Genomic DNA, 12,736 nt, shown 5'->3' with positions numbered 1-12,736 from the left:
CAGGTTAGTTCCCAAAAGTTGCATAAGGGGAGGTTTTCCCCTATCAATCAATCCCAGGCTGGAGGGATGTACTATCTCTGCTGTACTGTACAGTCATATACTTCTATATCCTCTCTAGGAATACTATCTCCTGACAGGTGGCCTTTCTGTCTTTGGTTATGGTGGGCAGCTGGTAGAATCTTTCCACTTAATGCAAAGGAGACTAGAGCCTGATAAACGACAATTACCTTCCTTTGCCAATATTCTCACTCCCTCTCTGGGTTGCCTGGATCTTCTGTAACCTTTCCCTTCTATGGGCTGGTACATGGAACTAACTCTGAAGTTTTGATAACTCTGCAAAATGGCTAATGAGGTGCAGCTTTTTCCTCAGACATCACACTCTCCTCCTACTTCTGCTCCCTGAGAGCAGGGCGGAGTCAGCCATGGGAGGTTTGTTACAACGTCCCCTCTCTATACAACATTATGGGAACTCAGGCACAAGCACATTTTCATGAAACTCAATCACAGTATTAGGGCTCATGCACACGACCGTTGTTTTGCGGTCCGTTTTTCACGGATCCGTTTGTCTGTATCTGAGGCTTTTTTTCTCTGATTTAAGTCCTCTTCCGTTCTGTTATTCCACAAAGCATATCCGTATGGTTTCCGTATTTGATCCATTTTTGCGGATCGGAAACAGTAACTTATTAATCACCAAACAAATGAACAATATGGGCTGGGCATAGCATTTCTACAGTATGGATTTGCAAAATATGGATGAAATATGGATGACACACGGATGTGTTCTGTGTACGTTCCGTATTTTTTGCGGACCTATTGACTTGAATGGGGCCTCAGACCGTGATTTGCGGACAATAATAAGAAATGCACTACTTTTTTGTGGAACGGCCATGCGGACAAACGGAAAAGGAATGCACACGGAGTAACTTCAGTATTTTCTACATAGAAACATAGAATGTGTCGGCAGATAAGAACCATTTGGCCCATCTAGTCTGCCCAATATATCTGAATCCTATGAATAGTCCCTGGCCCTATCTTATATGAAGGATAGCCTTATGCCTATCCCATGCATGCTTAAACTCCTCCACTGTATTTGCAGCTACCACTTCTGCAGGAAGGCTATTCCATGCATCCGCTACTCTCTCAGTAAAGTAATACTTCCTTATATTACTTTTAAACCTTTGCCCCTCTAATTTAAAACTGTGTCCTCTTGTGGTAGTTTTTCTTCTTTTAAATATGCTCTCCTCCGTTACCGAGTTGATTCCCTTTATGTATTTAAAAGTTTCTATCATATCCCCTCTGTCTCTTCTTTCTTCCAAGCTATACATATTAAGGTATTTTAACCTTTCCTGGTAAGTTTTATCCTGCAATCCATGTACCAGTTTAGTAGCTCTTCTCTGAACTCTCTCTAGAGTATCTATATCCTTCTGGAGATATGGCCTCCAGTACTGCGCACAATACTCCAAGTGAGGTCTCACCAGTGTTCTGTACAGCGGCATAAGCACTTCACTCTTTCTACTGCTTATACCTCTCCCTATACATCCAAGCATTCTGCTGGCATTTCGTGCTGCTCTATTACATTGTCTTCCCACCTTTAAGTCTTCTGAAATAATTACTCCTAAATCCCTTTCCTCAGATACTGAGGTCAGGACTGTGTCAAATATTCTATATTCTGCCCTTGGGTTTTTACGCCCCAGGTGCATTATCTTGCACTTATCCACATTAAATTTCAGTTGCCAGAGTTCTGACCATTCTTCTAGTTTTCCTAAATCCTTTTCCATTTGGCGTTTCCCTCCAGGAACATCAACCCTGTTACATATCTTTGTGTCATCAGCAAAAAGACAAACCTTACCATCGAGGCCTTTTGCAATATCACTTATGAAGATATTAAACAAAATTGGTCCCAGTACAGATCCCTGTGGAACCCCACTGGTAACATGACCTTGTTTTGAATGTTCTCCATTGACTACAACCCTCTGTTGTCTGTCACTCAGCCACTGCCTAATCCACTCAACAATATGGGAGTCCATGCTCAATGACTGCAGTTTATTGATAAGTCTTCTATGTGGGACAGTGTCAAAAGCCTTACTAAAATCTAGATATGCGATGTCTACTGCACCTCCACCGTCTATTATTTTAGTCACCCAGTCAAAAAAATCTATAAGATTTGTTTGACATGATCTCCCTGAAGTAAACCCATGTTGTTTTTCATCTTGCAATCCATGGGATTTTAGATGTTCCACAATCCTATCCTTTAATAGGGTTTCCATTAATTTGCCCACTATTGATGTCAGACTCACTGGTCTATAGTTGCTCGATTCCTCCCTACTACCTTTCTTGTGAATGGGCACAACATTTGCTAATTTCCAATCTTCCGGGACGACTCCTGTTACTAATGATTGGTTAAATAAATCTGTTAACGGTTTTGCCAGCTCACCACTAAGCTCTTTTAATAATTTTGGGTGTATCTCATCAGGCCCCTGTGACTTATTTGTCTTCACTTTAGACAGCAAACTTAGAACATCTTCCTCTGTAAAGACACATGCATCAAACGATTTATTTGTCATCCTTTCTAGTGGAGGTCCTTCTCCTTCTTTTTCTTTTGTAAAAACTGAACTGAAGTATTCATTAAGGCAGTCGGCTAGCCCTTTTATTCTCTTCTACATACCTTCTGTGCTTTGTTTTTAATTTAGTTATTCCTTGTTTTAATTTCCTTTTTTCATTTATATATCTGAAGAATGTCTTATCCCCTTTTTTCATAGACTGAGCTAGTTTTTCTTCTGCCTGAGCTTTAGAAGTTCTTATAACTTGCTTGACCTCTTTCTGCCTAATCTTGTAGATTTCCTTATCTTCATTGCTCTGGTTTTTTTTATAATTACAAAATGCTAGCTTTTTATTTTTAATGATTTGGGCCACTTCTGCTGAGTACCACAGTGGTCTCTTCCTTTTTTTGCTTTTACTGACAAGTCTAATGCAATTTTCTGTTGCCTTCAATAATGCACCTTTTAAGTAGTCCCATTTCTCCTGGACTCCATGTAATCCGTTCCAGTCTGATAAGGACTCGTTTATGACTAATTTCATTTTTGAAAAGTCTGTTTTTCTAAAATCTAAAACTTTTGTTTTTGTGTGGTGGGACTCTTTCACAGTTCTTATATTAAACCACACTGACTGGTGATCACTAGATCCCAAGGTTTCGCCTACAATGACATTATATACCGAATCCCCATTTGTGAATACCAAATCCAAAATGGCCTCCCTCCGGGTTGGCTCCTCAACCATTTGTTGTAGAGATAACCCCAGTAGGGAATTTAGAATATCTGTACTCCTGGTAGAACTTGCTATTTTGGTTTTCCAGTTTATATCTGGAAGATTGAAATCTCCCATAATGACAACTTCTCCTTTCATTGTCATTTTAGCTATTTCTTCAACTAGTAGATCATCTAGTTCTTTAACTTGACCAAGTGGTCTATATATCACACCTACACGAGTTACTGCATGATTAGCAAACTGCAACGTAACCCAAACTGACTCTATGTTGGCCTCACCAACTTGTATTAGGTTAGATTTAATGCTATCTTTCACATACAGGGCCACTCCTCCTCCTTTCTTGCCTTCTCTGTCTCTTCTGTATAAAGAGTACCCTGGTATGGTTATGTCCCAGTCATTTCTTTCATTAAACCATGTCTCCGTAACAGCCACTAAATCTACATTCTAAGATGCCATTATTGACCCAAGTTCATTGATTTTTTTTACCTAAACTGCGAGCATTTGTAGACAGGACTCTGAGCTTATCATTTCTTAACCTCTGTGCTTCTGACCTGTTCTGGCATTGTTTCGGGGGGCAATTGGACTCTTTTATTTTCACTCTTTTGCCCCCCCTTCCTAGTTTAAATACTCTTTCGCAAATTCTTGGAGTTGTTCACTAAGTACATTTGTTCCTTTGAGAGAAAGATGCAAACCATCTTTTTTGTACAGTTCCTTTCTATTCCAAGTAGAGCTATCATGAGAAACAAAGCCAAATCCTTGCTCTTGACACCATTTACTACAGCGCCATTGAAGTGAATTGCTCTGCATACGGTCTGTAAAAAAAAAAAAAAAAGGAACGGAAGCGGAAAGAAAATACGTTCGTGTGCATAAGCCCTTAAGCAGTGTATTTCTGTACCCTGCATTATTACATGGGGAATGCATATAGCTTTTAAAACAGACATGTCAGGAGTGGTGAAAAGTCCTCTTTAACGCAAAAGTATTTAACATCACATAAATTTTTCTGGCTAACATGGTACCACACTATTCAGGCCCAGATCTACTAATTCTGTAGATGCTTAGAACTTGGGCAGTCTAGACCTGCACCAGAATTATCAGAGGGGCTCAGGCTGGATGATAAATCTGGTGTAGGGATAGTCACTTTTCGTTGACTGTATAAAAATTATTGGTTGGCTTACTCTCAGAAAGAACTTTACACCAGAAACGTGGTGCAGTTGGGGAACATAATGGTGCAACTTAGGCCCCCAACCCCTTAGGCCCCATGTCGGAAAAAAGTGTAGAAACCCTAGATGTGCCACTTTATAAGCAGATTTTAGGCGCCAATACTTTAATAAATCTGGGCCACAGTGTAGAAAATATGCAGCTCCTACCTCTAAATAACTCTTATGCTCTTCTCCATTGGTTTCTGTGGTGTCTATCACATCATCCTCATTATCCTCTTCTTTGTCACTGACTTCTGCAGTTGTCATGCAAACAAGAAATAGGGCCAGACATGTCCATCTCCACTCTGGCTGCATTCTAAGGCCCTGGAAGCACCAAACACATAAGACGTGAGGAGCACTGCTGACTGGTCACATACACAGAGCAATGCCAGAGAACGGACAGGGGCACATTCATTTACAAGTCTATATGATGTACTTACCACAAACAAACTATTTCAGACAGAATTCTAAAACGATTTCTAGGCTTTATGCCACAGCATATAAAATAACATATGATGCATTGTCATGTCGACTTGGTATGATGAAACACTCATGGGGCCAGATTTATCAGGACTCTGACAGCTCACTCCACTTTCACATACACTACGTGCAGAATTATTAGGCAAATGAGTATTTTGACCACATCATCCTCTTTATGCATGTTGTCTTACTCCAAGCTGTATAGGCTCGAAAGCCTACTACCAATTAAGCATATTAGGTGATGTGCATCTCTGTAATGAGAAGGGGTGTGGTCTAATGACATCAACACCCTATATCAGGTGTGCATAATTATTAGGCAACTTCCTTTCCTTTGGCAAAATGGGTCAAAAGAAGGACTTGACAGGCTCAGAAAAGTCAAAAATAGTGAGATATCTTGCAGAGGGATGCAGCACTCTTAAAATTGCAAAGCTTCTGAAGCGTGATCATAGACCAATCAAGCGTTTCATTCAAAATAGTCAACAGGGTAGCAAGAAGCGTGTGGAAAAACCAAGGCGCAAAATAACTGCCCATGAACTGAGAAAAGTCAAGCGTGCAGCTGCCAAGATGCCACTTGCCACCAGTTTGGCCATATTTCAGAGCTGCAACATCACTGGAGTGCCCAAAAGCACAAGGTGTGCAATACTCAGAGACATGGCCAAGGTAAGAAAGGCTGAAAGACGACCACCACTGAACAAGACACACAAGCTGAAACGTCAAGACTGGGCCAAGAAATATCTCAAGACTGATTTTTCTAAGGTTTTATGGACTTATGAAATGAGAGTGAGTCTTGATGGGCCAGATGGCTGGATTGGTAAAGGGCAGAGAGCTCCAGTCCGACTCAGACGCCAGCAAGGTGGAGGTGGAGTACTGGTTTGGGCTGGTATCATCAAAGATGAGCTTGTGGGGCCTTTTTGGGTTGAGGATGGAGTCAAGCTCAACTCCCAGTCCTACTGCCAGTTTCTGGAAGACACCTTCTTCAAGCAGTGGTACAGGAAGAAGTCTGCAAGGTAAGAAAAACATGATTTTCATGCAGGACAATGCTCCATCACACGCGTCCAAGTACTCCACAACGTGGCTGGCAAGACAGGGTATAAAAGAAGAAAATCTAATGACATGGCCTTCTTGTTCACCTGATCTGAACCCTATTGAGAACCTGTGGTCCATCATCAAATGTGAGATTTACAAGGAGGGAAAACAGAACACCTCTCTGAACAGTGTCTGGGAGGCTGTGGTTGCTGCTGCACGCAATGTTGATGGTGAACAGATCAAAACACTGACAGAATCCATGGATGGCAGGCTTTTGAGTGTCCTTGCAAAGAAAGGTGGCTATATTGGTCACTGATTTGTTTTTGAATGTCAGAAATGTATATTTGTGAATGTTGAGATGTTATATTGGTTTCAATGGTAAAAATAAATAATTGAAATGGGTATATATTTGTTTTTTGTTAAGTTGCCTAATAATTATGTACAGTAATAGTCACCTGCACACACAGATATCCCCCTAAAATAGCTAAAACTAAAAACAAACTAAAAACTACTTCCAAAAATATTCAGCTTTGATATTAATGAGTTTTTTGGGTTCATTGAGAACATGGTTGTTGTTCAATAATAAAATTCATCCTCAAAAATACAACTTGCCTAATAATTCTGCACTCCCTGTATGGCTAAAGTCAGTTTTAGCCAAGTCAGATTTATGATCGGCCCTTTAAGACTGTAATAAATGTGGTTTGACGGTAGCAGTTTATTCATCAGTAAGCAGCTTTACAAAAGTCGCACATCTTCACGAAAAAGTCACACGTTTTTATGAAAAGGTCGCATATTCTATTAAAAAGTCTCATAAGATAAGCATGGTCCTCACTGGAGTGAAATTGCGACTTTTTAAATAGTCCCAATAGTAAATCTGTCTAGGGATTCATTTGCATAAGAAAACACGCCCACTTTCAGAAAACTGGCGAGCATAGTGCAGAGCAGAAAAAAGTCGCAAATTTGTGCACAGTTTTAGCGTTTGGGACTTTTTTACTCCATTATTCTGACCTGAGCTAATGATAAATCTGGCCCATGGTCTATAGCCTCGGCTTGTAAAGACTTTGTGTAGTCCCCAGTCTTTACTACGCAGATGATCTAAATGAGTAGTCTGACATTTGTAAGACTTGTTTAAACCAGAGCTATCAAGTTCCATAATTCTGCTCTGTTATAGGTGCAGAACAACGAAAATAACAGGAGTGTGGGATCCAGAACATAACTGAACCGAACAGGCTCCAACGACTATAATGGGGTCTATTTGGTTTCCGTCCAGGAGTCCGTTCTTTTAGCAGAAAACGTCCTACGGGGCTTTTTTATTTGCAACGAAGGCCCCAAACTGCATCTCTGATACAGGTGTGGACTTAGCCTACTGGCTCAAGTGACTTGGTTCTTGCTACAAAGCAAGGTATATTATATAGTAAAAATTCTAATCGTCATAATCTCCAGATATGATATCTGCAAATATAGGTCTTAAATTGACTTTGGATTCTTCTACTGCATCTCTCTGTCTTCCCATTTTTATTTTTCTGTTTGTTCCTCTTTTCTTATATGTTTGTGTTTATCTTTTTCCCATGTTCTTTGCCAACCTGAGCCGCACAGACGGTAAGTATGCTTGCATCACACGCTCCCCACTACACTTTACCATGGCTGCCTGGACTTTAGCGTCCCGGCAGCCATGGTAACCATTCAGAAAAAGTTAAACGTCGGATCCGGCAATGCGCCGAAACGACGTTTAGCTTAAGGCCGGATCCGGATCAATGCCTTTCAATGGGCATTAATTCCGGATCCGGCCTTGCGGCAAGTCTTCAGGATTTTTGGCCGGAGCAAAAAGCGCAGCATGCTGCGGTATTTTCTCCGGCCAAAAAACGTTCCGTTCCGGAACTGAAGACATCCTGATGCATCCTGAACGGATTTCACTCCATTCAGAATGCATTAGGATAAAACTGATCAGGATTCTTCCGGCATAGAGCCCCGACGACGGAACTCTATGCCGGAAGAAAAGAACGCAAGTGTGAAAGAGCCCTAACCTTTTTCGTGGTTGCACTCTAAATGGACACTTTTTCTGTCCTTTATAGAGATACCATAAATATCAATAACAAAATAGCATAACAAAATAGCATAACAAAATAGCATCCTGTGCAGCTCTAATTCTCCATGCCTACCCTGACCAGCCCAAATCTGGCCCTCATTACATTCCTTCTGATAAGCATACCCAAGCATTGTGTACACTAAAACAGCTTGAGGGAGCTTTACACTTTGGACAATCCCTACTTGTTAAAAAGCTCCCATGACAATAATCTAATCAACTCTAATCTGTCAGAAAACCTGGGATGTTTTTTTGGGCGTACAAAGCTTGCAGTTGTTTGTGCAACAGGCATTTTGTCAAGAATTTGCAACTGTCTCCAATTATCTGCTGCTCACATTATTTTAAGTAAATGGGAATGAGCAGAAGGGATGGAGCCTTCTCTGAACGACACATTTACTTGGTATGGATTTCAGTTTGTGGCACATACAGGGAGTGCAGAATTATTAGGCAAATGAGTATTTTGAGCACATCATCATCTTTATGCATGTTGTCTTACTCCAAGCTGTATAGGCTTGAAAGCCTACTACCAATTAAGCATATTAGGTGATGTGCATCTCTGTAATGAGAAGGGGTGTGGTCTAATGACATCAACACCCTATATCAGGTGTGCATAATTATTAGGCAACTTCCTTTCCTTTGGCAAAATGGGTCAAAAGAAGGACTTGACAGGCTCAGAAAAGTCAAAAATAGTGAGATATCTTGCAGAGGGATGCAGCACTCTTAAAATTGCAAAGCTTCTGAAGCGTGATCATCGAACAATCAAGCATTTCATTCAAAATAGTCAACAGGGTCGCAAGAAGCGTGTGGAAAAACCAAGGCGCAAAATAACTGGCCATGAACTGAGAAAAGTCAAGCATGCAGCTGCCAAGATGCCACTTGCCACCAGTTTGGCCATATTTCAGAGCTGCAACATCACTGGAGTGCCCAAAAGCACAAGGTGTGCAATACTCAGAGACATGGCCAAGGTAAGAAAGGCTGCAAGACGACCACCACTGAACAAGACACACAAGCTGAAATGTCAAGACTGGGCCAAGAAATATCTCAAGAAGAGGTTTTATGGACTGATGAAATGAGAGTGTCTTGATGGGCCAGATGGATGGGCCCGTGGCTGGATTGGTAAAGGGCAGAGAGCTCCAGTCCGACTCAGACGCCAGCAAGGTGGAGGTGGAGTACTGGTTTGGGCTGGTATCATCAAAGATGAGCTTGTGGGGCCTTTTCGGGTTGAGGATGGAGTCAAGCTCAACTCCCAGTCCTACTGCCAGTTTCTGGAAGACACCTTCTTCAAGCAGTGGTACAGGAAGAAGTCTGCATCCTTCAAGAAAAACATGATTTTCATGCAGGACAATGCTCCATCACACGCGTCCAAGTACTCCACAACGTGGCTGGCAAGAAAGGGTATAAAAGAAGAAAATCTAATGACATGGCCTCCTTGTTCACCTGATCTGAACCCCATTGAGAACCTGTGGTCCATCATCAAATGTGAGATTTACAAGGAGGGAAAACAGTACACCTCTCTGAACAGTGTCTGGGAGGCTGTGGTTGCTGCTGCACGCAATGTTGATGGTGAACAGATCAAAACACTGACAGAATCCATGGATGGCAGGCTTTTGAGTGTCCTTGCAAAGAAAGGTGGCTATATTGGTCACTGATTTGTTTTTGTTTTGTTTTTGAATGTCAGAAATGTATATTTGTGAATGTTGAGATGTTATATTGGTTTCACTGGTAAAAATAAAGAATTGAAATGGGTATATATTTGTTTTTTGTTAAGTTGCCTAATAATTATGCACAGTAATAGTCACCTGCACACACAGATATCCCCCTAAAATAGCTAAAACTAAAAACAAACTAAAAACTACTTCCAAAAATATTCAGCTTTGATATTAATGAGTTTTTTGGGTTCATTGAGAACATGGTTGTTGTTCAATAATAAAATTAATCCTCAAAAATACAACTTGCCTAATAATTCTGCACTCCCTGTAGACAGTACAAGGTGACAAATTTATTAAAAGGGTTGTCCCACAAAAATTATTCTACAGTTTTCAAACCAGTACCTGGATTTGAATACTTTTGCAATTGCATGTAATTAAACTGAGCTATTCAATAAAATGTATGTGTAGCGCCATCTGCTTTTTGTTATATTTCCTGAGCACACGCTCAGTTCCATCATTCAACTGCCTCCTGAGCTGTGATAGGAAAAGAGCTGAAGCAGAATGACACGCCCCCTGATCTGTGATAGGGAGAGCTGAGACACCCCCCCTGAGCTGCAGCATAAAAGACACTCCCCCAAGCTGCAAGCTTGATATAAATCTAGCAGAAGAAGTGCAGCAATTAATGTGGAGATCTCTGGATCCATGTGAGGTACAAGGCTGGTTCTAGCTTTGTTAGAAAGAGGTTGTCATGTAGTATATTATTTACGATTTTCATTTTTTACATTAATCATGGGATGACCCCCCTTAAGAGACATTCAACTCTCTATAAATTAGGCACACCTTCCTACAACTTCCTGTATGAAATAACAGTCCTAAAAAAATCTTAGTAAGTTCTAGATATATCTGTAGTCAATATGTGGAAATTCTGGGAACTAAAGTTATTTCATGTGTATAAGAATAAGAAAAAATAAAATTACATATAAGTTAAAGCTTGATTTAACATGTCCTCAAAACAGATGAGAGATGTAATCCCAAGTGAATATTTCAGTTTTCTGTGAGCCTGATTATTAGTGTTGCTATAATTACTGCACAGTACTACCGCCACCAGCATCCATCGTTTATGCCTTACTAATTGCTGTTGATCACAAATCATCCAACTCTCTAGGTATCAAGCTGGACTCCTGAGAGTACATGATGGATGATCAGAAAAAAAGAGTCACCCATCACCTACATTTATACACATTGTATGTCTTGAGGTGGTAAAAGCATTACTTGTATACCTGTTCCTTCACTTATGTTCATCAGTTTTAGGCCTCATGCTCAAACAATTTTTTTTTTCCGTGTCCGTTTCGGTCTTTTTTGCGGACCGTATGTGGAACCCTTCATTTGAATGGGTCTACAAAATAAACGGAAGGTACTCCGTGTGCATAAGGCCTTAAAGGGGTTGTTCTACCTTTCTAGTGAAGCCCAGCAAATCTGTGGAAGGAAGTATGGGTGAAGACCTGTCCACAGTTAGTCATGCAGGAAAAGTATAGATTTTTCAATGCATTAATACATTGATAAAACACTTCTTACATTTTCTGTTAATTGCATTAACCCTTTCAGAACCTGGCCAATTTTCAGATTTTCATTTTCTCTTCCCCAGCTTTCATAACTTTTCTACATTACCATTCTAATAGCTGTATGAGGGCATGTTTCTGCAAGCAGAATTTTTACCATATCTTGCATTAGCAAAAACGGGAAAAATTCCTTTGTGGGGTGAAATTAAAAACAAAAAAACGCAATTCTACTATTGTGCTTTGAGTTTTGTTTTTATGGTGGTGTGCTAGATAGGACATAATGGCCTTATTCTGTGGACCAGAATTATTATAGCAATACCAAATTTATATAGTTTTACTACTTTTAAACAAATAAAAATATTTCAAAAACAAATTTCTTTTTTTTACATTCTGAAACCCATCATTTTTTTCTACAGAGCTTTATAGTACTTGTTTTATTTATTGGTACCATTTTGGGATACGTATAACTATTAGATCAATGTTTTTCCAGTTTTTTGTTTCCAGGGGCAGTGACAAAAATCGTCAATTTGTGCATTTTGATTTTTCTTCCATTACAGCGTTCACTGTACAGGATAAATTCTCATGTTTTTTTACTATTTCAGACATTTTTGGATGCAACAATACCACGTTTATTTTTTTTATCATTTATTTTTATATGTAAAATTGGTAAAGGGGTGTGGGTTTTTAATTCCTTTAGTTTTTTAAATCTTTTTTAAAACATTTTGTTTTTAGATCTCCTAGGGGACTTGAAAAAGTGATCATTCCATCACTTATACCGCAGGCTGCAATAGTATACTACTGCAGTCTATGGGAATTCTCCATACTTCCTATTAAAGAGGTTTTCCGTTCCCTTTATATTGATGGATAAATCATTAATATCTGATCGGCAAGGATCGGACTCCCAGCGCCTTCGCTAATCAGCTGTTCTGCCATAACTCCAGCATCTGAACTACACAGCTCTGTCCATTGTGTATAGTGGATGGGGTTGGTTACTGCAGCATTAGTGCCACTGCAGTGACCAGCTCCACCCACTACACAATGGATGGCGCTATGTACTGTACTTCCAGCACCGACTTATGGCACTCAAGCTACTCCTTTATAGTGTAAGATTAGACATAAGATGCTAACAGGGAGTCCTTACTATGGCTCATCCTTAGGACAGGCCATTAAGTTCAGATCGACAGGGGTCTGACACTTGTAAACCCTGTGTATAGGTGATATCTTCTACCTACCGCAATACCCCTTTAACTTGTAAGAACAAACAGGAATGTTAAAGTTAAAGGGGTTGTCCACCCTAAGTATCAAAAATCCAAAGTGCCCCAGACAATAGTCAAAACCATGAAGTATTTCTATCATGTGACTTGTACCGGCTCTATATCATGTCTCTAACCTATTCACCATGACGCGCCTCCTTGGAGGAGCTTCCTCAGACCGACTGTGTGGGAGGAGCAGCTGTAAAGTGAACGTAAAAATCCC

The 12,736-nt window shown here is 40.2% G+C and overlaps 1 protein-coding gene across 1 annotated transcript in view; it reads right to left on the bottom strand.

The window, feature by feature from the left end:
• CLGN (calmegin) overlaps positions 1-4,692 on the bottom strand; it is a 55,858-nt gene extending 51,166 nt beyond the window's left edge. Inside the window, exon 1 of the mRNA XM_044302446.1 lies at positions 4,632-4,692. The gene's annotated coding sequence lies outside the window, so the exon portion shown is untranslated. The remainder of the gene's footprint in view (positions 1-4,631) is intronic.
• Positions 4,693-12,736: the final 8,044 nt, after the last annotated feature.

The sequence above is a fragment of the Bufo gargarizans genome, chromosome 1, assembly GCF_014858855.1.
Source record: "Bufo gargarizans isolate SCDJY-AF-19 chromosome 1, ASM1485885v1, whole genome shotgun sequence".
Taxonomy (NCBI): Eukaryota; Metazoa; Chordata; class Amphibia; order Anura; family Bufonidae; genus Bufo; species Bufo gargarizans.
This window is presented reverse-complemented; position numbering and strand designations above follow the sequence as displayed.